We start from the raw sequence: 20,774 nt of genomic DNA, 5'->3' as shown, positions 1-20,774 counted from the left end.
GGTGCAAAGCGACATCCCTGCTCACATGCTCTCATGAAGCATAGGATCTAGTTGGGGGACAGATAGATAAACAATAAATATATGCAGGCACCCCTTGGAGATATCGTGGGTTCAGTTCCAAGCCACCAGAAGAAAGCAAATATTGTGATAAGTCAAATCGAAGGAATTTTTTGGTTTCCCAGTGCATGTAAAAGTTGTGTTTACACTATAGTGTAGTCTATTAAGTGTGTGAAAGAATTATGTCTAAAAAAATAATATAATTATTATATTTTTAATATAATCATCTTAATCTAGAAATACTGTGTTATGTCACATATTACAATTAATTTTATTTTTATTTTATTGTACATATTGTATACATGTTTTAAGGGGAGTGGGAGGTGAAGGCTTCCAAAAAAAACCATTTTACTGTTAAAAAAAATGCTGACCATCATGAGTTTTCATAATCACTGATCACAGATCACTATGACAAACATAATAATAATGAGAAGTTTTGCAATATTGTTAGAATTACCAAAGTGTGACACAGAGTCAGGAAGTGAGCAAATGCTATTGGGAAAATGGTGCTGATACAGACTTGCTTGATGCAAGATGGCCACAAACCTTCAATCTGTAAAAAGAAAAAAAAGAAAAGAAAAACAAAAGTAGTGTCTGCAAAGTACAAGAAAGCAAAGTATGCCTGTGTTAGAAGTCACAAATGCTGTGAGGAAAATAAAGCTAGAAAGTGGGTGGAGAGTATCTGGGTAGCTCAGTGTTTGAGCATCTGCCTTTGGCTCAGATCGTGATTGCGGGTTCTGGGATCAAGTCCTGTATCAGGCTTCCCGCAGGGAGCCTGCTTCTCCCCCTGCCTATGTCTCTGCCTCTCTCTGTGTGTCTCTCCTGAATAAATAAATAGAAATCTTAAAAGAAAAGAACGAAAAGAAAAAGAAAGTGAGTGGAGCGGAATGGGCAGTGCTTTCCAGAGGAGGTGGTCAGGCATGGCCTCTGATACTATGACATTTGAGCAGAGACCTAAAGGGAAGGAGGGAACCCTGCTGACCTCTGCAGGAAAGGTGTTCCTGCCAGAGGGAACAGCATAGGCAAAGGCCCTGAGTCAGGAACGATGAATAGCAAAGAGGTCAAGGAGCCTGGAGTGGAGTGAACAGAAGGGAGGAGGAGACAGGTCAGAGAGGGAGCAGGAGGCCATTCCTGCAGGGTCTTGTGGCCCCCCCGGAAATGAGACGGGACCCGTGGGAGAATTTTGAACAAGGGGAGAAGCATGAATTCATCCATGTTGCGGACTGCTCTGGCCACAGCCGAGCAATAAATGCAGGGCACAAATCGGGGGCACAGAGTCTTTAGGCAAGAGAAGAAACTTCGCTGTTCTCTTCTGAGCTTTCAATTCTTAGGCTAGAAACCACAGCGCCTTACTCTGCCCCACTCCCCCACTGGCCAAATAGGGGTTCCAGAAATACTTGCCAGTCAAGTAGATGCAGGAATACTGGGTGTGGATATTTTGGGGTTCTCTGATGCTTATAGGGTTGACTCAGATCAGTTCACGTGTGTCGTGTTTTCAGGCTTAAGCTGGCAGAAATTCTCCTCGTGAATAATGCAGCCACATCCGTGCGGTGTGTTTTGATGCTTTTTTCAGGTCTCTGGCAATGCGGCTTCCAGGAGCTTTTGCTAGCACAGGGCCTGGTGGGCTTTAGCACCCTGGTTTGATGTGAGGAGGGTGGCAGGTGGGGCCTAGCTTTCCGGCTGGGTTATGTCTCCTGTGCAGTCTGGCTGGGTCTTCCCTGCAGTAACCTCTTGAAGGGCTCCGGGAAATGGTAGTGTAGCATTTGTTGCTGGTCGGCAGGTAGGAAATGGCATTTGTGCACCCCACTTGCTGGCTGCAGACCCCAGGATGGGAAGTGAGGACACCAAAGACCTTGTCCCAGCGCTGCCCCTAACCACCTGTGGCCGCCCGCAGTTTCCTTCTGCCTATGCCATTCTGCTTTCCAAGTGGACGCAGTTGGACAGCTCCAGGATTCTAAGAACCTCAAACCATCAGATTTGGCCAGCATCCCTCCCCGAGAGCCAGGTCTCTCGCATTTTCTCAACAAGGAATTTGCCAAGTCTGTATTTAAGACCTATTAAAACTCGGTCACTGATAAGACCATCTGGGAATCTTCGTTCTGGTCAGGAAAAGCAAAGGCTCAACTAAAGGCATTCTAACAGGATAAAGATTTTTTTATTTCTTAAACAGTATTTACTGAGCATCTTATGGTGATGGCCTCATTTAATTGTCATGAAGCCACACAAAGTGGATAAAACACTGTCCCTTAAAGGTAAGGATAGTGACACACGGAGATGGCAAATAAGTCACCAAAGGTCACCGACAGTGTCAGTGGTACAGCTTGGATTCTGGCTCTGGAACCGGGCTCCGCATCACTCCGGAGCTGAAACCAATGACCTATCACATATGGTGATGAGCTCCTCTGAGCACGTGGAGTTGGCAAAAGGTCCAGGCTTTGGAATCGGACAGCCTTGTGTTCCAAGTTTGAGTCCTGCCATTTAGTGGATGCTTGGACCTTTCCAGCTTTGGTGTCCTCGTGCATCAGGTGGCGAGGGTATCCTGTACCGCGCAGCACTGCTGCGATGCTATCACTGCCAGGTATTCACCAGTATTTATGAAGGGACCAGGCAGAGTGCTTGGCTTACCCATTTAAGAGCAAGATAGAAATCAGTCGCAGAAGGACATTGTGCTGCCCTGTCTGGTCAGTCACATGAACTTGTAGATGTTCTCAGTGTAGGATCTTGCTCTCTTTGGGTAAGCCCCAGGCTGGGGGTGCTGCTGCCACAGGAGCAGTGCCGCAGACTGGGAAGAGGGTATTTCTTGGGGTCCAAAGGAACGAGCCCTTGAGCGGGGGTGGGGAAGGCTGAGTCTTGCCTGGCTGCCTCAACATCCTGAGGTGGGCAGTTGGATCTTCCCTCTGGGTCTGCTTATTCATTGGCCTCGTGGCAATAATCCCTCAGCTGAAGAAATTCTGACGCCCTTGTGAGCTTGCGGGTCTTGTCACTTAGCCACCGCGAGGCCCTGGATGAGCAGCTAAGTGCTGAAGGCCAGGGGGAGGCAGTGTACTTTTCCTTGAGTAGTAGAGGAAGACAAGAAATAAATAGATTCTTGTGCTTTTTCATTGGATAAACTTGAAAGAACTCAGTTTTGTAAAGGACAATAACCGTTCCTTTGGCAGTGAGTCTCCTACTTAAAAATCAGAGAACGGAAGCCTCAAGACTTGAGACTTGATGATACCTGGGACCTTGACTGGATTCTTCTTTAATTTTTAATTTTTATTATTTTTAATTTTTATTATTTAATTTTTATTATTTAGTAAATTACATTTAATTAGAATTATAGCAACTATCATGCATTTGTTTCCTTCTTTTTGAGAACTAGACATCTTTACAACCACCATTTATTAAATGCTGCTCTAACTTGCTTTGTTTGATCTCATTTAGTGCTCAAAGCGAGCTTCCTATAGAGCAGGTACAAATAGCGACTCTTCTTTACTGATGAGAGAAACTGAAGCTCAGAGAGGTTAAGAAACTGGACCAAGGTCACACAACTGAGACGTAGCACGGCGCGGTATTTTAGCCGGCTCCACCCATTTCAATTTGGATGATAACTTGCTAACCAAACCAGCTCAAACAATGAATAAATATATGAAGATCAAGCCAAGAGGGAAAGAGAGCCTTAAGAAATCGACGTTATGGTTTCAGGGGTTTGGGAAGTTTGGAGTGAGGCCAGCTTCAGGTACAGCTCTATCCAGGGGTTCCAATGATGTCATCAGGACCCTCTGTGTTTTCTGGTCTCTGCACTGATTTTCTCTGTGCTAGCTTTCTGCTTTGTTGGTCTCTGTGGGGAGGGAGAATGTTGCCCAGCTCTCAGGTTACAACCTGCCAGCTTGGCATCAGCAGACAGAGAGCTTCGCCTTCCCCCCCCAACCCCCCTGCTGTGGTTCTCCTGGAAGATTCAGGATTAGGTTTCATTGGACCTCCGCCCCAGTCACATATGGCTTTTGCGCCAATCACTCTGGGACTCATCGCTTAGATCTGTCAAGCTGGAGGGATGCTGTGGGGTCAGCCCAGTGAGAGGGAGGGAGGGGACCCAGAGGAAGTCCAGGTGACATGACCAGGCAGGGACATGGGAACGAACTAGGCAGACAAGACACAGATGCCTGCCTGGGCAGGGTGAGGGCCCCAGCATCTGGAGCTCAGCCCCGCGGTGCGGAAGTGACCTCCTGGGTGCTAGGTGTCTGTGGGATCTAGGGGCCTGGGCAACCCTGAAGTTATGCAGACACTTTGTACTTGTTGTAGGGAGAGAGTATCCTCAGTACGTCTCTGAGGTCCACAACCCCAAAACCCAAATGCGGTTCGGAACCGCTCAGCAAGATGCTGGAATTTGAAGATGAATACAGTTTCCCCGATCTCGGCTTGCTCAGAAATGAAATGCTCCCTAGTTTGTAACCCAGTGAGCCCTCCAAAAACAACCACCCCTAACAACAATCATAATTAGCATTTACCGGGCACCTACTGTGTTCCAGACCTGCACCATCCAATTGGAGCCACTAGTGTTACATGTTTATATTTAAAGGAAGTAAAACTCAAATAAAAAAATCCTGTTGCTCAGTTGTCCCAAGTTTCAAGTAGCCGCATGTGGCTAGGGATCCCGTTTTGGACATTTTAGGCACAGAGCATTTTCCAGAAAGTTCTGTTGTGTCCTAGACATTGTGCTAAGTGCTCTACATCCATGAACATATTTCAGTCTTAAAACAGCTCAGAGGGGTAGGTCCTATTTATTATCCCTTTTTATAGAGGGGAGTAAATTGAAGCACGAAGGAAGTGAAGTGACTTACCCAAGGCCACACAGCTGGTGAGGGAGCAGAGCCAGGGTACTCACCCAGCCCTTGGATGTGATGCTTGGCTGCTTTTCCTCCCAGTGTAGGCTAGAGGTGGCTAATGTGTTTTCTGGCTCACCCTGTGCTGTTTGAAGCAACCATCTGGAATTCGTGTTCTTATCTCCTGTAGCTGCCCAGACCCCCAGAGAGAATTGAGGCCGCTCCAGCGTCTGTGCGTGCCTTCCTGATCCACGAGGCCCGTGGGTCTGAGGAAGTGGGGCGTGTTGCCAGGGGAGCCGCCTCACACAGCAGCAGAGCACCCAGGAGAGGGCTGGCCGGTCTCCAGGGCGTGGGCTGGGAATGTGAGACACGCAGGCTGTTTTCTCCGGGAATGGAGGGGCGGGGGATTGACTGTCTTCACAGTTCCATCATCTCCCTGAGTGGCTGTGTGCGGGAGGTGTAGCTGGGGGGACCTTTTTGCCAAAATGCCCCCAGGTGAATGCCCCAGAACCAGGCACTTGCGTGACCTTCTCGTCAGGGGGTGTCTGAGCACCTGTGCAGGGCACCTGTGTGAGGGAAACCCAATCTCAGCGCCCAGAACGCCCGCTTCCAGGTCAGGGCAGGTTGGCCAGTCCCTATACTCTGAGGGAACGATGCGTGGTGCCTATTTATAGCATCCCAGAAAAGGGTTAACTGGGGCTGTCCTAGCAGCAGCCCACTGAGAAACAGGCTTTTGCTTCCCTTGTAAGGCCCACAGCCATGTTTAGGGCAGGTGCTAAGAGGGAAGACTTTGCTAGCACTAGGACTCTGAAGATCCAGGTGCCATGGCTTCATCACCTATGTCCCCGCCCCCCCGCTCTCTCCCACAGGCACAGATGGGGCTGCAGAAGGACCGTCCTGTGTCTCTGCTTTCATTATCCATCTGTGTGGATGTGGAGGGCAGGGTGAAGTGTGTGGGTGGGAGGGTGGGGCAGGGCTGTTCTGGAACCGTGTATGAGAGAGAGCAAGAGTCCAGGAGAGGAAGCTTTGATCCGTTCACCAGCGGCTACTGGGCTCTCGCTGTGTGCCAGACGCCTTCAGACCCCTTCTCTGAGAAGGCCCCAGCCCTGTGCAGGCTGCGATGGGCTGAGGGCAGGGAGGAACCCATCTGGAAGGAGGCCCTTTGCCTATGTGCTGGAGCGTTGGGATCCCTGCTGACATCCTACAGTAGCAGCAGAGCACAGACAAGATATTTCCTTTTTTACTTTCTTCTTTTTTAATAATAGACTTTATTTTTTATAGCACGTTTAGGTTCACAATGAAACTGAACAGAAAGTACTGAGATTTCCTATACATCTCTTTATCTGCCCTAAAAATCCTCTGCGCTCTGCTGTTCATCCCTTTCTGCCCCCAACCCCTGGCAACCACTGATCTTTTTGCCGTCTCCATGGTGTTGCTCTTTCCAGAATGTCCTGCAGCTGCATTTGGACAGCATGTAGCCTTTTCAGATTCTTTGGTTTCAGTAATACGTGTTTCAGGTTGAAGGTTTCCCTCTTGCTACCATGATTCTCCATTGGAGACCTATGTGCAGAGGGGAGAGGGAGCTGGGTGGTACTGGGCACACCTGGGGAGGTCAGTGGTGAAAAGGTTTGGCAGGGCAGAGGTGGACCTGGCTGGTGCTGCAGGGCCAGGACTTCAGGAGCAGGGAGTTGGCCACCTGGGACTCCGAAGCTGGAGATGATTCAGATCCCAGCCTCTTCACGGACCAGATGGTCTCCATCCCTCCTAGCTCAGCTGCCTCATTGGGAAAATAGAGTAGTAGCAATGGCACCCACATGGCATGCTTGTTATGAATCTTTGGGGCTCATGGATGTGAAGCACCCACGTAGCTTGTGGGATGCACCAGTACGTATTGAATGAATAAATGGACCTACTGTGTGCCAGGCTCAGTGCAGGGCAGATGGTCGTGGGTTCGAGTCCCCACTCTGCCATTCAAAAGCCATGTGCACGGGCAGCCCCGGTGGCGCAGCGGTTTAGCGCCGCCTGCAGCCCAGGGCATGATCCTGGAGACCTGGGATCGAGTCCCACATCAGGCTCTCTGTGTGGTGCCTGCTTCTCCCTCTGCCTGTGTCTCTGCCTCACTCTCTCTCTCTCTCTCTGTCTCTATGAATAAATAAAATAAAATCTTTAAAAAATAAAATAAAAAAATAAACTTAAAAAAAAAAAGCCATGTGCAAAAAAAAAAAAAAAAACAAACAAACAAAAAAAAAAAAGCCATGTGCTCTTGGGCAAGTATTTGACCTCACCAAGACTCAGTTTCCTCATCTGTAAAAATATGCACCCACACCCATCTCACCTAATTACCCTGAGGATTCAATAAAATAATGCCCCAAGCATGGTGCCAGGCTCAGCGAACACCTCATAAATAAGTGTGTAAAGCACTTACTGTGTGGCTACCACTGTGTTAAATGCTTTTGATGTATTATCTTATGCCTGTGAGGCAAATACAGATACCCATTTTACTGATGGGAAAGATTTGCCCAAGATTCTGTGCAAGAGCTGGGGTTTGAATTCTGGAAGTTTGACTCTAGAGCCCAGTGCTCATAGCTGACCATTGGAGCTTGGAAGTGGAGGAGGTCCCATCAACTTTGCCTAGGGGGTGGGGGGTGGGGGTGGCTCGGGAAGGAGGGCAGAGGACACCTTAGTGAGTCCCAGAAGATGCAGTGGTTTTGCCAGAGCTGGAGATGGAGGTCGGAGTGGGTGAGGATATCAGGTGCAGGGGACTGCACAAAGCACAAAGCAAAGGCAGGGGTGGGAATCCTACAGAAGGAATGGCACAAGTGACCGAGCTGGGCGTGGGAAGGGGTGGGGAGGGGACAGGATGTGGCAGGAAAGGAAGGTAGGGCCCCATGGTAGAAGCAGTCACAGCTCGCAGCCCTGTTCCAGGCCTTCCCAACTCACCTCCTGTGCGCCCCCTCCCCCATAAGAAATTAAAAAATAAAAAGCCGCCAGCTATTTCCATGTCGTGCCTTTCCCTGCCACATTGTCCTTCCATCTGTTCCTTCCTTTGAGCTCTAGGGTGGCTGGGGGCGGGGGGGGGGCAATTGCAGGGGCAGCATTTTCCTCCTCTGGTTTAGAGTTGGAGAAACCAGAGAGTTCAGTTCTGTTTGCACCTTAGATCTTGAGCATCACCTCCTCCAGGAAGCCCTCCCTGACCGCTAGACCTACCTCATCAGCTCAAGTTCCTTTGTTATTCTCCAAGAACTAAATTCTTTTGCTGCAGGGAACTGGCCTACTTTTTTGTTGTCATGTACCCATTTGTTGTACTTGGTTAGTATCTGTCTCTGTAGACTGCCATGTCCAAAGGGCAGGGATTCTATCTGCTCGTCATCTTGTACCAAACTCCTAGGAGGTGCTCCATAAATGTTAAGTGAATGAGGGACAGCTGTGGTTCTTGTGAAGGGAAGTGCTGGGAAGGCAGGTGTTGGCAGAACATGGAAGAGGTACATTTATCCCTGCTTGGGTATGGAGAGTCCAGGAAGGCTCCCAGAAGGAGGTGACACCTGGGCTGAAGCCTGAGTTGCACTTAGCTAGCTGCAGCATGTCGGGAGGGACCCTTGGCAGAAGGCATATGTGGGCAAAGGCACACCCACGGCTGGGTCTGAGGGCCCGCGGTCCGAGGCGGGGCTGGACATGCTGGCCTGCTAGGGCATGTGCATCTCGCGCTCAGCATCCAGGAGGCCCACCCGGGAGGCAGAGCTGACCTCTGCTCATTCCCCTCTCCTCCTCACTTTGCCCAGATGCTGCGAGCTATTTTTAAGTCACCCTGAAGGCGGTCCAGACACCCTAAATGAACCGGCCTTTCCACTGTGAGTTTCTCGAGGCCGGGAGAGGCAGGGGGCCTCCATCTCATTAGCTCCTGCTGGCTCAGCATTACTCACCCAGCTGCACTGCCAGGCGCCAACCACCCAGGACCCCAGCTGGGGTGAGCTGTGCTCTGAGCCAGCACCGAGGCAGCAGGACTTGGAGGAGCAGGTGGCAGCTCGGCTGGTTTTTTTTTTTTTTTTTTTTTTTTTATTTCGGCTGGTTTTTATTTTGGCCTAATGTGAGCCACAGGCACAGTGCTGGGTGCTTTATGCCAGGGGTCCCTGTGGCCAAATCCAGCCTGTGTGTGCACTGCCCTTAAGCCAAGAATGGTTTTTACATCCTAAAAAGGGGTGTGAAAACGAGAGAGGATGGGACATAGACGGTATGTGGCCTGAAAATAGGTTTGACAGATTTAGCAAATAAAAATTCAGATCGCCTGCTGAAATTTGAATTTCAGAAAAACCAGAGAATCTTTTAGTATAAGCCTGCACAGTATCTGGTACATACTTAGACTAAAAGAAATTCCATATGTATTTGAAGTTTAGATTTCACTGGGCAGCCTGTGTTTTTATCTGGCGGTCCTGCTGTAAAACCTGAAGTGTTTGCTCTCTGACCCTTCACAGAAAACGTTTACCCACCCTGGCCTTGAACACAGAGCAAATGAGATCAGGTGCCAGAGGGCCTTAAAGACACTGGAACCAAACCTGATGAGCATGAGCTGCTGGCGTGTGTTACTAATATAATCATAGTGATCGATCACCCAACATAGATTGAGCACCTCCTGTTTGCCCAGCGCTGTCCTAGAGATGGACAGTACACACATAAGCGTGCAGGTGTATAGTGAAAGTCAGGCCGTGATAAATTCTAAGCAAAAGTATACAGCAGCAGAAGGGGGTAGAGAGTGACATGCATGAAGCTTTTACACTGTGTGGTTCTGAGCTCCTGCTCCCATTCTGAGCGCTGTGCATGCTTTTTTCATGAAATCTGCACATAGCAGCCCTGACAGGTGGTATATCATCTCCATTTCACAGATAAGGAAACTGAGGCCTGAGGTCATCCAGCCAATGGCAGAATTGGAATTTGACCTGAGCCTGGTGACTCCTGATCTCCTATTCTTACTGGCTTTACTAAGGTGCCTCCCTTTATAGGATGCCAGCTGTATTATGCTGGGTCCTGTTAGAGGCCCTCTGCTGATACTTTCCATAATCCTTATGGGAGCCTTGCACGCTGGGCTGTATTATTCCGATCCAGGCATAAAAGCGGTGAGCACGGCACTGTGTGGAGAGGCAGCCGGGAGTAGTGAGTTGATCTGGAACCTAGCAGGGTTCCAGGTGGGCCACGTGAGGCTATCTGGGTATCAGTGGGCAGGTGGCAGGAATGGGGTGGGGAGAAGGCACGGCAGGCCGGGGAGCCCCCACGAGTCCCGTCTTCCTGCTTTTCGGATTGGCCTCGGTTTCCCTGCCTGCCTTCCTCCTGAGATTGATTACTTCTCCTGTGTGCTATTGAAATATTTGCAGGTGGAGGGTGGGAGGGCGGGGCTGGTTCCTGAATTTGCAGGGTGGGGCTGACAGGGGTTGATGGTCTGAGATCCCACGAGCAGGGGTGGGGCCAGGCCACTGCCCCAGAGGCCAGTGAGGTCCTAAATAGCCCCTGGATGGGAAGCTGGGGTAAGTGCATCGAGCTGAAGGGCCCCATAGCTCACACTCATGAATATCTACTGTGGGCCGGCCCTGAACTAGGCAGTCCCTATCCTCTAAGACTGGCTCCTGTTTGTAGAATTCCTACCATGTGCCAGGCACTGTCTCCACAGGGCTCTTGCAAGGCTCCCGTTACCCAATGAGGCAGGGACACTATGATCATCCACCCTATTTGACAAGTGAGGAAGCTTGTCCAGCATCATGAGTGGTCAAGGATTCGATGTCAGGTCAGTGACTCCACATTCTGGCTCCTAGCCTCTCCACTGCCTCCTAACATCCTGTCGTTAGAGCTAACAAGCTGGTTCTGAAGGAAGTGAGCTCCCCATCACTGGGGGAATGCAAGCAGATGTTGGAGGACTCCTTAGAATGGGTGCTAGACAGGGATGAAAGCTTCCTGACCACTGTGACCTTTGAGGTCTCCCTGCCCTGAAGAGGCCCCCACAGGACATGGGTGGCAGAGTCCGGTCCGGGTGACTCAGGACTCCTGACTTGCAGTTAGTGCTTCTTTGGTCTCCATGTTGGGCGAGACCTAGGAATCCCTTTCTCATAGGTTTCTCAGCACTTTGGGATTTTAGAGGGCCTGACCCCTTTCTGGGCAGGGCTGGAGGCATTGCTGACTGTGAGACCTAAGTTCAAGAGGTCCTGACCATGCCCTTTCCTGGTTTTGTAACCTTAGGGCAAATTGCATAAACTCTTGTGAACCTCAGTTTATGCAGCTTTAAAATGGGGATGATGATGTTCCTGTGAGGATTAAACAAGGTATTCTGTACAGAGACCCCGGCACATAGTAGGTGCTCAGTAAACATACTCTCTCACTCTAAGCTGGGCAATAACAAAAGCATTTTGTTCAAAATGGCCTCCAACTTCTGCTATGAGACAAAGTATTTGTTAGAATAAAGGCCCTGGGTCTGATCGTGCCTCCTCTGCATGACCTGGGGTGGTTATCGAACAGCTCCCTGCCTCAGTTTCCCCATCTGGGAAAAGGGAATAATTCAGTAATCCACTTCATTTGGGTTGTCACGCTATATACAGTTCCAGGAACACAGTGAGTGCTCAAAAAATAAAAAATGGCAGCAAGCTTTAGCATCATGAAACTTCTACTATGTCCTAGCCAGGCCTGCCCTTTTGCAAACAGCAGCCCATTTAACCGTCGCCCTGGACACGAGGGGTTGAGCCGGGATGCAGATGGAGGTCTGTGGGCCTCGAGTCCCAGCTACCACAGCCACTGCCTCTGTGCTGCCTGAATCACACATGATCCCAGGGCTGAAGATTAGAGAAATCACAGAGGCTGGGGAGGGGCCGGGAGGCCACCTGCCACTGCCACCATGCCCAGACCACCCCGAGGTCCCTCACATCTGTCAGCTTTCACAGCCGACCGAGTCCAAGCTCATGCCTGGCGCCTGAGAAGGGAAAGGTGGTTGAACTGAATTTCAGAGGCCTTCTGTGGCCCTCTCCCTCACCCCCCCAGGTCTGGCCAGTTCCCTGGGGATGGGGCCCGCCCTCGAGGGTGTGGGTCACAGCCTCTTCCTGCAGCCCTTGCTCTCTCCTGGGAGGCTCTCAGCGTCCTTCCCAGGGAGACTTCCGCCCCACCCCGCTGCCTTTTTAATTTCCTCTTCTGGCCTCAGGCTGGCAGCCTGTTACTAACTTCTGGAGACGGGTTCTAGCCCACAGCTGGGAGCCAGCAGAAGTGGGGGGCACCTCACTTGTCAGGGCCCCTCCCCAGGCTGAGCACTACCCACTACCCACGGGTGCTGCATTTGCACCTCCACCACCCACCCCACCCCAGATCCATCCCCAGGACAAGAGTCCTGGAGCCAGCCTTCCCTGGGGATTGCCCTTCCTGAGTTTCAGAGTCCACAGCGATAAACGGACAACCTTCTCCACTCTGCAGAGTTTGGACTTGAGACAGCGCGTGTGTCCAGTCTGGGTAACGATAGGAAACAGAGGATTCCCCCAAAGGGAGTACAGTAAGGTGAATTTAATAAAGGCACTACTGACCAAGGCAGGGTGGGGTGCGCCAAGGATGCAGCACCCTGTGGTGGTAATAGTGAGGAAGCCGCAACTGTTACCTCCCCTGGTCTGACATGGGGCCCAGGAGAGGTGGCCAGAAGGGGCTGGCTGTGTGGGGAAGGTCCCAGACAGGAGCCGTGACTGCTGAATCTCTTCCTAAGGATTTTGGGACAGCTTCCTGTTTTCTATCCTCTCGCACCTCCTGCTGCCATCTGAGCTTGCGTGCGATTTCCTTGGAGAGCTTGATAAACATCCTGGAGTTGCTGATTCCATGGGTCGGAGGCCAAGCATTTGTGTCTCTACCAGGTCCCACCTGGTGCTGGTGCTGCTGGCCCTGCTGGGCAATGTCACATTTGCCCTGTGCTTGTCCTACCTTTTGGCTCATTGGAGTGAAAGGTCGTCCTGGGCAGGACTGTTTGACTCCATCCCTGCTGCTCTGTGCCCTCAGTGCGAGGGCCTCCTGCCGAACTGCATTCATGAGCATTTGAACTGTTTACGACGACGTCTCCCTGTTGACTGTTGCTCACATGTGTGCATGCTTTGGCTTGGCGGTACCTGAGTGGAGGCCATTGTGGAGATGGAGGTCAGCATGCAGGCTTATTTGGGTATGCCTTTGGGATTGACACCCGGGGAGCAGAGTGAAGCAAGCAGGAGAGGGCCAAAGGAGAAGATGGGCCACGGGGCTTTCATGGAAGCGCCACGGCGAGTTCCCAGGGAGCTTTGTGGCCCTTCAAAGCTGTCCCAAGCTGGGGCGAGGATGCCAAATCTTCAGGGCCCGCCTGCTCCAGTCTCTGGGTGAGGGCCACCCTGGGAAGCAGTGAGACCTTGGGGCAGGCTCTCCCTGTGGCTGAAGTAGTCCCCTGTCCTCTAAGGGACTGGCAACCCCTCTAAGGGTTCTCCAGCACCCCCCTAAGCAGCCTCCAGTCCTGAAGGGTTCTGTGGGGCACACTGTGATACCTACCATGTGATCAGCTCTTCTCCAAGGGGCCAAGGAGGGGCCAGTAGCCTTCCCTGGACTCCGTGCCCCAACCTGGAAAGCCCTTTTGCTCTCCCTCAAGCACACAGGAACCCCCCCCTCCCAAGAACTCTGCCCATGGTTTTTGCCAACAGCGGACTTCTGAATCTTAGTTTTGCTGGGCCAGGCCATCATGTAGCAGAGAGAGGCCGAAGCCCCCAGACTCCACCCCGGCTTGAGCTGAGCTGGGAAATAAGAGCACCAGTGTTGCTATGAACCACAGACAGTGGTTAGGGGGTCCTCCCGGCCTTCTGGAGAGAGGGAGAGTAAGAGGAAGGGGTTGTTTCCTCTGTTGTGTCACGGAGGGCGGTGACCCCAGTAAGTGCATCTGACCCCTGTTTCTGGAGTGGAGTGGAGTGGGCAGAGGCTCCCCTTGGAGTCAGATTGCCCAGCGTAGAAACCTCAGCAGGATGACCTTGGATGTTCTGACCTTGGCTAGGTAGTAACCGATACCTCTGCATTTCATAATTTTCTTGTGAATGAAGTGGGTGGTAGGGGCCACCTGGGAACCATGCTGTGGGGATTATGTGGGGCTTGCCGCGTGCCTCTGCTCAGACTGGCGTAGCAGAACACCACAGATAGAGTGGCCTAAACAGACCTTTATTTCTTGCAGTTTGCCAGCTGAGAAGTCCGAGGTCAAGGTGCTAGCAGATTCAGCTCCCGGCGAGGGTTCTCTTCCTGGCTTGCAGGCAACCACCGTCTCACTTTGCTCTGATTTCTTCCTCTTCTTTTAAGGACACTAGGCCCATCCTGAGGCCCTTGCCTTCAGGACTTTGTGTAACCCTGATTACCCCCCCCCCCCGAGGCCCCACCTCCAAATACCATCACACCAGGAGGGGGAGAATAGGGCTTCAGCATGTGACTCCATAATACCATGTGTGCTTACCACAGTGCTGTGCAAGTGTGTGTAAGCTAGAGCAGCATTATTATTTTCAGAGACAAGCCATTGGCTGAAGCTTCTAGAGTAGCATCAAGAGCCTGGGTTTCTGCTCCTGCCTCCTGTACACTGTGTGACCTTGGGCTGGCTGCTTAGGCTCTCTGATCTTCATTCTCATAAAAATAGGCCCACCCCGCACAGGGCTGAGGAGAGGGTACAGTGAGTTAATACAGGTAAGCCTAGAACTCATTCACTCGTTCACTCATTCCTCCTCTGGCAGAGAAGTGCTCCGCTGGGGGGATGAGGACGTGGAGCGTGATGGTGAGGATGCTGACGGTGGGTGTGTCCGGTGGGTGTGTCCGTCTGCCCCGGCTGCCATGACAAGCTACCACACCCGGGGGGACCTGAATGCCAGATATTTACGTTCTCACACTTCTGGAGGCTGCAAGTCCAGTATCATGGTGTTGGCAGAATTGACTCCTTCCGACGTCTGTGAGGGAAAGCTCTGTTCTGGGTGTTCTCGTACATGGCCCTCTTCTCCCAGGATGGCGGACTCTTCCCTCTGTAGTGCTCTGTGCTCAGACTTCCTTTTATAAGGACACCAGTCCTACCAGGTGAGCGCCCACCCTAATGACCTCATTTTAACATAATTAGCTCTTGAAGACCTTGTCGACAAATAGATGACATCCTAAGGTACTCGGGGTTAAGGTTTCAGCGTATGAGTGGGGGGCAGGGATACAGTTCAGCCCCTAACATCAGGGAGGCCACAGTTTGCAGGCTCTGAGGCAGATGAGGCCCTGCCCTCAGAGCATTTATATCCCAGAGGAGGGAGACGGTACGCAAAGAAACAGGACAGGAATAGTGTAAGTACCCTGAAGGAACTGTAACGAGGAATGGATGGAGTCACGGGGAGGGCTGTCTCAGATAATGGGGTCAAGGAGGGAGATGACATTTCGTGTGACATCTGAAAAGTGCAGAGCAAGCACCCGAAAAAATGCTTCAGGAGAATGTGAAGTGTGGAGCTCTTCTAGGCCACAGGCCTCAGACTTAACAGAAGACGGGGTGAGGAGGGTATGAAAGGAAAGCAGTTATCAAAACACTGTGGACGGCCTGAGAAGCCCAGGAGGAGCGACACAGCCCTTTGGGGTGACCACACCCGGGTCGCATTTGGGTCTCCCGTCCAGCTGCCTCTGCCTTCCAGGTGAAGCAGATCATGGAGGAGGCCGTCACACGGAAGTTTGTCCACGAGGACAGCAGCCACATCATCTCCTTCTGTGGTGAGCCCGTGGCCTGTGGCCTTGAAAGTGGCTTCTTTCTCTGTGGGCTGACCTGGGGGAGTGGCATCTTTGTGCAAGCAAGGGTTCTTAACTGCTTTTTTGCTTTGTAACTCCAACGTTATTTTCAGATTTCCAAGGGGCCCCATTAGGGAATTTGGAAATACAACAATGTCTCCAGAAGACATTAAGAATGGCCCCCGTGCAACCTACGAAGGGTTAATCACTGTTGATGCCGGAGGGCCTGCTTTCCCCTCTCAGTTCACAGCCACCAACCCACACCCCTAGTGATGTGGGTCTCGCTTCTGAGGAATGGCTCCATCTGAGGAATGGCTCCGTGCCCCTTCCCCCGCCCTGCCTATGGCTGTTGCTAAATAATGGGAGGGGATGGATGGGCTTTAAAAATTCAGGGAGTGAGGAACCATCACACCGTCCTGAGGGATCATGTCCAGCTGGCTCAGCGCAGGAGGCAGGCCCAGGGCTCAGAGCATGACTCAGACGTCTCTCCTTGAATCAGCTTTGCTTGCAAGGCTCCAGAAATAACCATGCTGCCAGGTTGTTACTATACTTCCACCTCGGTTACAGGCTACAGACGCAGGTTTTGCGTGTCCCCGGAGTCAGGATTCTGTTTCTACGTATCAGTGTGTACGTATAAGTGGGGGAGTTTCTTTCTCCCTAAAAACCTTTATTATTTCATGACTGGCATGTGTTGGGGTGAAGGACGTGCTGTAATCCCCCTCTCGTGGCCTTGGTCTCATAGAGAGGCCCGAGCGAGGAGACCTGACTGGGCCCTCGGCTTCATCCAGATGGCTGGGCGTACCACCTGTGGGAACACACGTCATGACCTGGGAGCCTGCTGACGTCAGTTTGGGCCCTTTGCAGCCAGGCCGACCTGGGTTCACATCCCTTCTCTGCCACTTGTGTGTTGGGTGACCTTGGCAAAATTTTATGTTTTTTGAAGTGAGATCTGTTTAAGCTACATATATATGTATATTTATATACTTGCATATTTATGTATATATAGAGGAGTCTGTATGCACATAATTACATGAACGTGTATGTATATGAAAGGACACATACACACAAATGTAAATATGGGAATGTATTTACCTATATTTTTTTCTCCCGGACATCTTTATTTGCAAAGAAAATAATCGGCATGCCCATTTCAAAATGTGCTACGATACCTACCCATTAAAGACTTAGAGGAATAGAAAGTGATAAAAATCACAATAATCCTCTAACTCCAGCCACAGTTTGGGATGAGGGAAGAAATGTGATGGCACTGAGTAAGGCCTACAGGGTCTCCCTGAGGGGTCTCTGATCCACCGTTCCTTAGGATTCATTGTCAGAAAGAGTCAACCAAGCTGCCAATACCTGGATAGTTACTTAACTTCTTGAAGTATAAATGGATGAAAAGTGTTGTGTGTGTAAGCAAAAATGAAGGTGTTTAATAGATGCTTATCCAGACTATTTTAAGCCCATAAGCAAATTAGGCAATAAGTGGACATTCATTCAAAGCCAAGCAATTACTGGGGCACCTGGCTGGCACAGTTGGTAGAGCCCACAACTCTTGATCTCAGGGTTATGAGCTCAAGCTCCATGGTGGATGTGGAGCCTATTTTAAAAAATTAATTAAAAAAATAAAAGCCAAGTAATTGCTAACAACAACAACAACAACCCAAGACAAGAAATTAAACCAGAACTTCTCAGTATTTGTCCTTGCACACAACATGACCTTGGCCGGGCTCTTAACCCTTGGACTGTTGGCGTTCTCCTTCTTTGGAGTGACGGCGACTAGCACACTCACTTCGTGGGCTTTTTCCACCGGGATTGAGTAAGCTAAAACTACACACTGGTCTCACTGTGTGAGATAGAAGGTAGGAAAACACTAATAGAGGCCTGCTGAAAGTACCAGAAATAAGATTGGGGTCATCAGAGTGGCCTCCACAGGGACTGTCTCCCAGCAGGGAACACTAAGTCCCAGAAATGGAAAGTGATTTGCTTGAGGTCACACAGCAAGTTAGAGGTAGAGCCCAGACTACCACCCAGGGCAGACATAGACACGGGAAATGATGAGTGAAGCCTCTCTTCAAATCCTTCATGGAGACACAGGTGTTGTGAGCACACCATGGGCTCAGGTCTGGTTTTTTTTTTTTAAAGATTTATTTTTATTTGTTTATGATAGACATAGAGAGAGAGAGAGAGGCAGAGACACAGGCAGAGGGAGAAGCAGGCTCTATGCCGGGAGCCCGATGCGGGACTTGACCCCAGGACTCCAGGATCGTGCCCTGGGCCAAAGGCAGGCGCGAAACCACTGAGCCACCCAGGGATCCCCCTCAGGCCCAGTTTTGAATCCCAACTTGGTCACTTTTTTCCAGGTGGCCCTGGGCAATTCGGTTTGCTTCTTAGAGCCTCAGTTTTCACATCTGAAAAATGGGGATGGTTGTCCTTTCTTCCTTGGCTGTGGCAGAGGGAGAATGAGATCTGTAACGCTAGCTGTTACTAGAATCACAGTAGTGACGTTTATGTCACTTTTATCTTGAGCCCAGACAAAGCTCAACAGTCCTGTGGTCTGGTCCCTCCTCTCTCCCTGGCAGGAGCAATAGCTAATGTTCCTAAAGCGCTTACTGTGTACTGGGCTCTGTGTGAAGTGCTTTCCATGCATTTTTTCCACCTCATTCTAACAGCAACCTTTTAAGATGCACATTCATGCTCTCCCCACTTCTCAGATGAAGAAACTGAGACACAAGGAGGGGAAGTAGTTGCTGGAGGTCACACGACTTCTTAGTGTCTGGGAAAGGATGTGGGCAGATAGTCTGACCTTGGGCAGCGAGCATAGGTTAACTCCTCAGCTGTCTTGCTCCCTTTCGAGGGAGTGGAAGGGAGAGAGGCATATGCGGTTTTCCCATGTGAGGCTCTCATGAATTCTGAGATGCTGGGCCCGCAGCTCTCCAAGGCGCCTCTGTGTGACTGAAGTCCTGGGCTGGGTGCATGGGAGTGTGGGCAGGGCAGGGCCTACTGACTGTCATGTCCCTACAGCGGCTGTGGAGGCCTGCGTCCTGCATGGGCTGCGGCGGCGGGCAGCTGGCTTTCTGTGCTACAACGAGATTGCAGCTCTCTTCATGAAAGTGGGCAAGAACTTCCCGCCGGCCGAGGAGCTGAGCCACAAGGTGCAGGACCTGGAGCAGCTGATTGAGAGCACGTGAGTATGGAGCATGGGGTATGGGCAGGGCACGCCCTGCAGAGGACAGTCCCCCTGACTCCACGTTCCTCCCTGAGCTCTGCAAGAACCCATGCCTCCTGCCAGTTCCTCTCTCCGGTTTCCTTTCTGCTCCCCAAACCTGCCAGATTGTTTCCTACCCCAGGGCCTTTGCACATGTTCTACCCACCACCCGGTTCCCATACTTCATTTTCTGTGGCTAGTTTCTTGTCATCTCAGGCTTTGCCCCAGTTAAGGATAAATTCCAACCCTCACCCAATTTTTCTTTTAGATCACTTATTTACTTACTTCCCTGTGGTTATCACCACCTCTAATTACTCTTTCATTTGTTTCCTTGATTCTTGTCTATCTTCCCCGCTTAACTCTGAACTCCTGGGAACAGGCAACTAACATCTGTTACTCCCCATCCCAGTGCCTGGACAGTGCCTAGAAATGTTCAAGACACGATTGTTGAATGCATAAAGTGGCTTTTGGGAGCCAGACCCCATTCTGAATGCAGGAAGACCAAAGTTTAATCAAAGCAGTATGGTCTCTGTCTGCATGGACCAGGTGTCACATTGAGGCCACCATTGAAGGGGAGCCTTGACTTCACTCACATGTCTTAAGAGCTGATTATGTTTGCTGGGGGAGGCTCATGGCCTGAGTATGTGTACCTGAGCACCTTCCACCAGAGCCTCGCCAGAGTCCTAATTGTTCAGCCAAAGCCTTGATCTGGAGCCTGGTCAGGGATGCCAAATAGGTTTCAGCTCCAGTTGTTGCTAGAGGCTGCCCAAAGGACCTTGTTGTGAAAGATTCTAGAGCTACTCTTGGGTTTCACAGGAAAGAATGCTCAGATTGATTAGATGGCACGAGACAGGAGAAAGAAGCACGCATGCCATGTTTGCCTTCTCTGCCATGGGTGTTCCTTCCACTTCACTGGATGGGCAATGGCCCTTGCCTTGCCTTTCAGGCCATACCAGCCCAGAGCTGCTGGCCAGAACTGTGTGATGGGCAGGGCTGTGGATTTTACATTGCCAACTCCCATTAGGAATCCCAAGTGACTCCTCAGCCACTTGGTTTTCAGGTGTCTTCCAGTCCATCTGCTAAATTTCCAGGTGTTTGCTGAGAACTTCTTAAAGGGGTGGATGTCCATCGGCCTTCCATGATATTGGGAGTGACTTTCTAATGGAGGAATTAGAGATACCCATGCCAGTTGGTAAGGGAGAGCCATTCCTTCATTCATGCAACCACTTATCCATGACAGGGAGAGGGGAGAGAGGGGGAGGGAAGAGAGAGAGAGAGAGAGAGAAGAGAAGAGGAGAGGAGAGGAGAGGAGAGGAGAGGAGAGGAGAGGAGAGGAGAGGAGAAGAGAAGAGAAGAAGAGAGAGAAGGGAAGGGAAGGGAAGGGAGGGGGAGGGGAAGGGAAGGGAGGGGGAGGGAAGGGTAGGGTAGGGTAGGGAAGGGTTTTCCCATGTGAGGCTCTCATGAATTTTGAGATGCTGGGCCCACAGCTCTCCAAGGTGCCTCTGTGTGACTGAAGTCCTGGGCTGGGAAGGGAAGGGAAGGGAAAGGGAAAGGAAGGGAAGGGAAGGGAATCACTATGAGAATCCGGCTTACCCATCAACAGTGTATGAAAGTGTATTTCCCTGCATCTTCATGCTTGTTGGGTATTATGATTCCTCCAACTCTTTGCCCACTTGCCAGGAGCAATAAGGGCTCTTTTGTTGTTTTGGTTGCCATTCCCTTCATTTCCTTGAGAGGTTGCTGTTTGCATATTGGTCCTGTTGGATTTCCTCTTTTGTGAATATTCATCCTTCTTCTTTACTGGTCTTGAAGGTGAAATCAGATCCAGGGCCTCCAGGAGAATGTGCGGAAGCTGCCGAAGCTGCCCAACCTGTCCCCACTAGCCATCAAGCACCTGTGGATCCGCACTGCCTTGTTTGAGAAGGTGCTGGACAAAATTGTGCATTACCTGGTGGAAAACAGCAGGTGAG

At 50.8% G+C, this 20,774-nt stretch overlaps 1 protein-coding gene and 2 long non-coding RNA genes across 3 annotated transcripts in view; 2 read left to right on the top strand and 1 right to left on the bottom strand.

Moving 5' to 3' along the window:
* Positions 1-20,774, top strand: part of LOC140597407 (piwi-like protein 1) — a 135,071-nt gene that overhangs the window by 9,690 nt on the left and 104,607 nt on the right. The gene's annotated exons all lie outside the window — the stretch shown is intronic.
* Positions 256-5,444, bottom strand: LOC140597405 (uncharacterized). Its single transcript, XR_011999241.1, has 2 exons — positions 4,878-5,444; positions 256-3,108 (listed from the first exon to the last, which is right to left on the bottom strand). It is a non-coding gene; the product is annotated as an uncharacterized lncRNA (long non-coding RNA).
* Positions 20,618-20,774, top strand: part of LOC140597401 (uncharacterized) — a 55,007-nt gene continuing 54,850 nt past the window's right edge. Inside the window, exon 1 of the long non-coding RNA XR_011999237.1 lies at positions 20,618-20,769. This is a non-coding gene — a long non-coding RNA (uncharacterized lncRNA). The remainder of the gene's footprint in view (positions 20,770-20,774) is intronic.

The sequence above is a fragment of the Vulpes vulpes genome, unplaced genomic scaffold (assembly GCF_048418805.1).
Source record: "Vulpes vulpes isolate BD-2025 unplaced genomic scaffold, VulVul3 u000000643, whole genome shotgun sequence".
In the NCBI taxonomy this organism is placed as follows: domain Eukaryota; kingdom Metazoa; phylum Chordata; class Mammalia; order Carnivora; family Canidae; genus Vulpes; species Vulpes vulpes.
The sequence above is the reverse complement of the archived record's forward strand: the minus strand, read 5'-3'. Positions and strand labels throughout refer to the sequence as shown.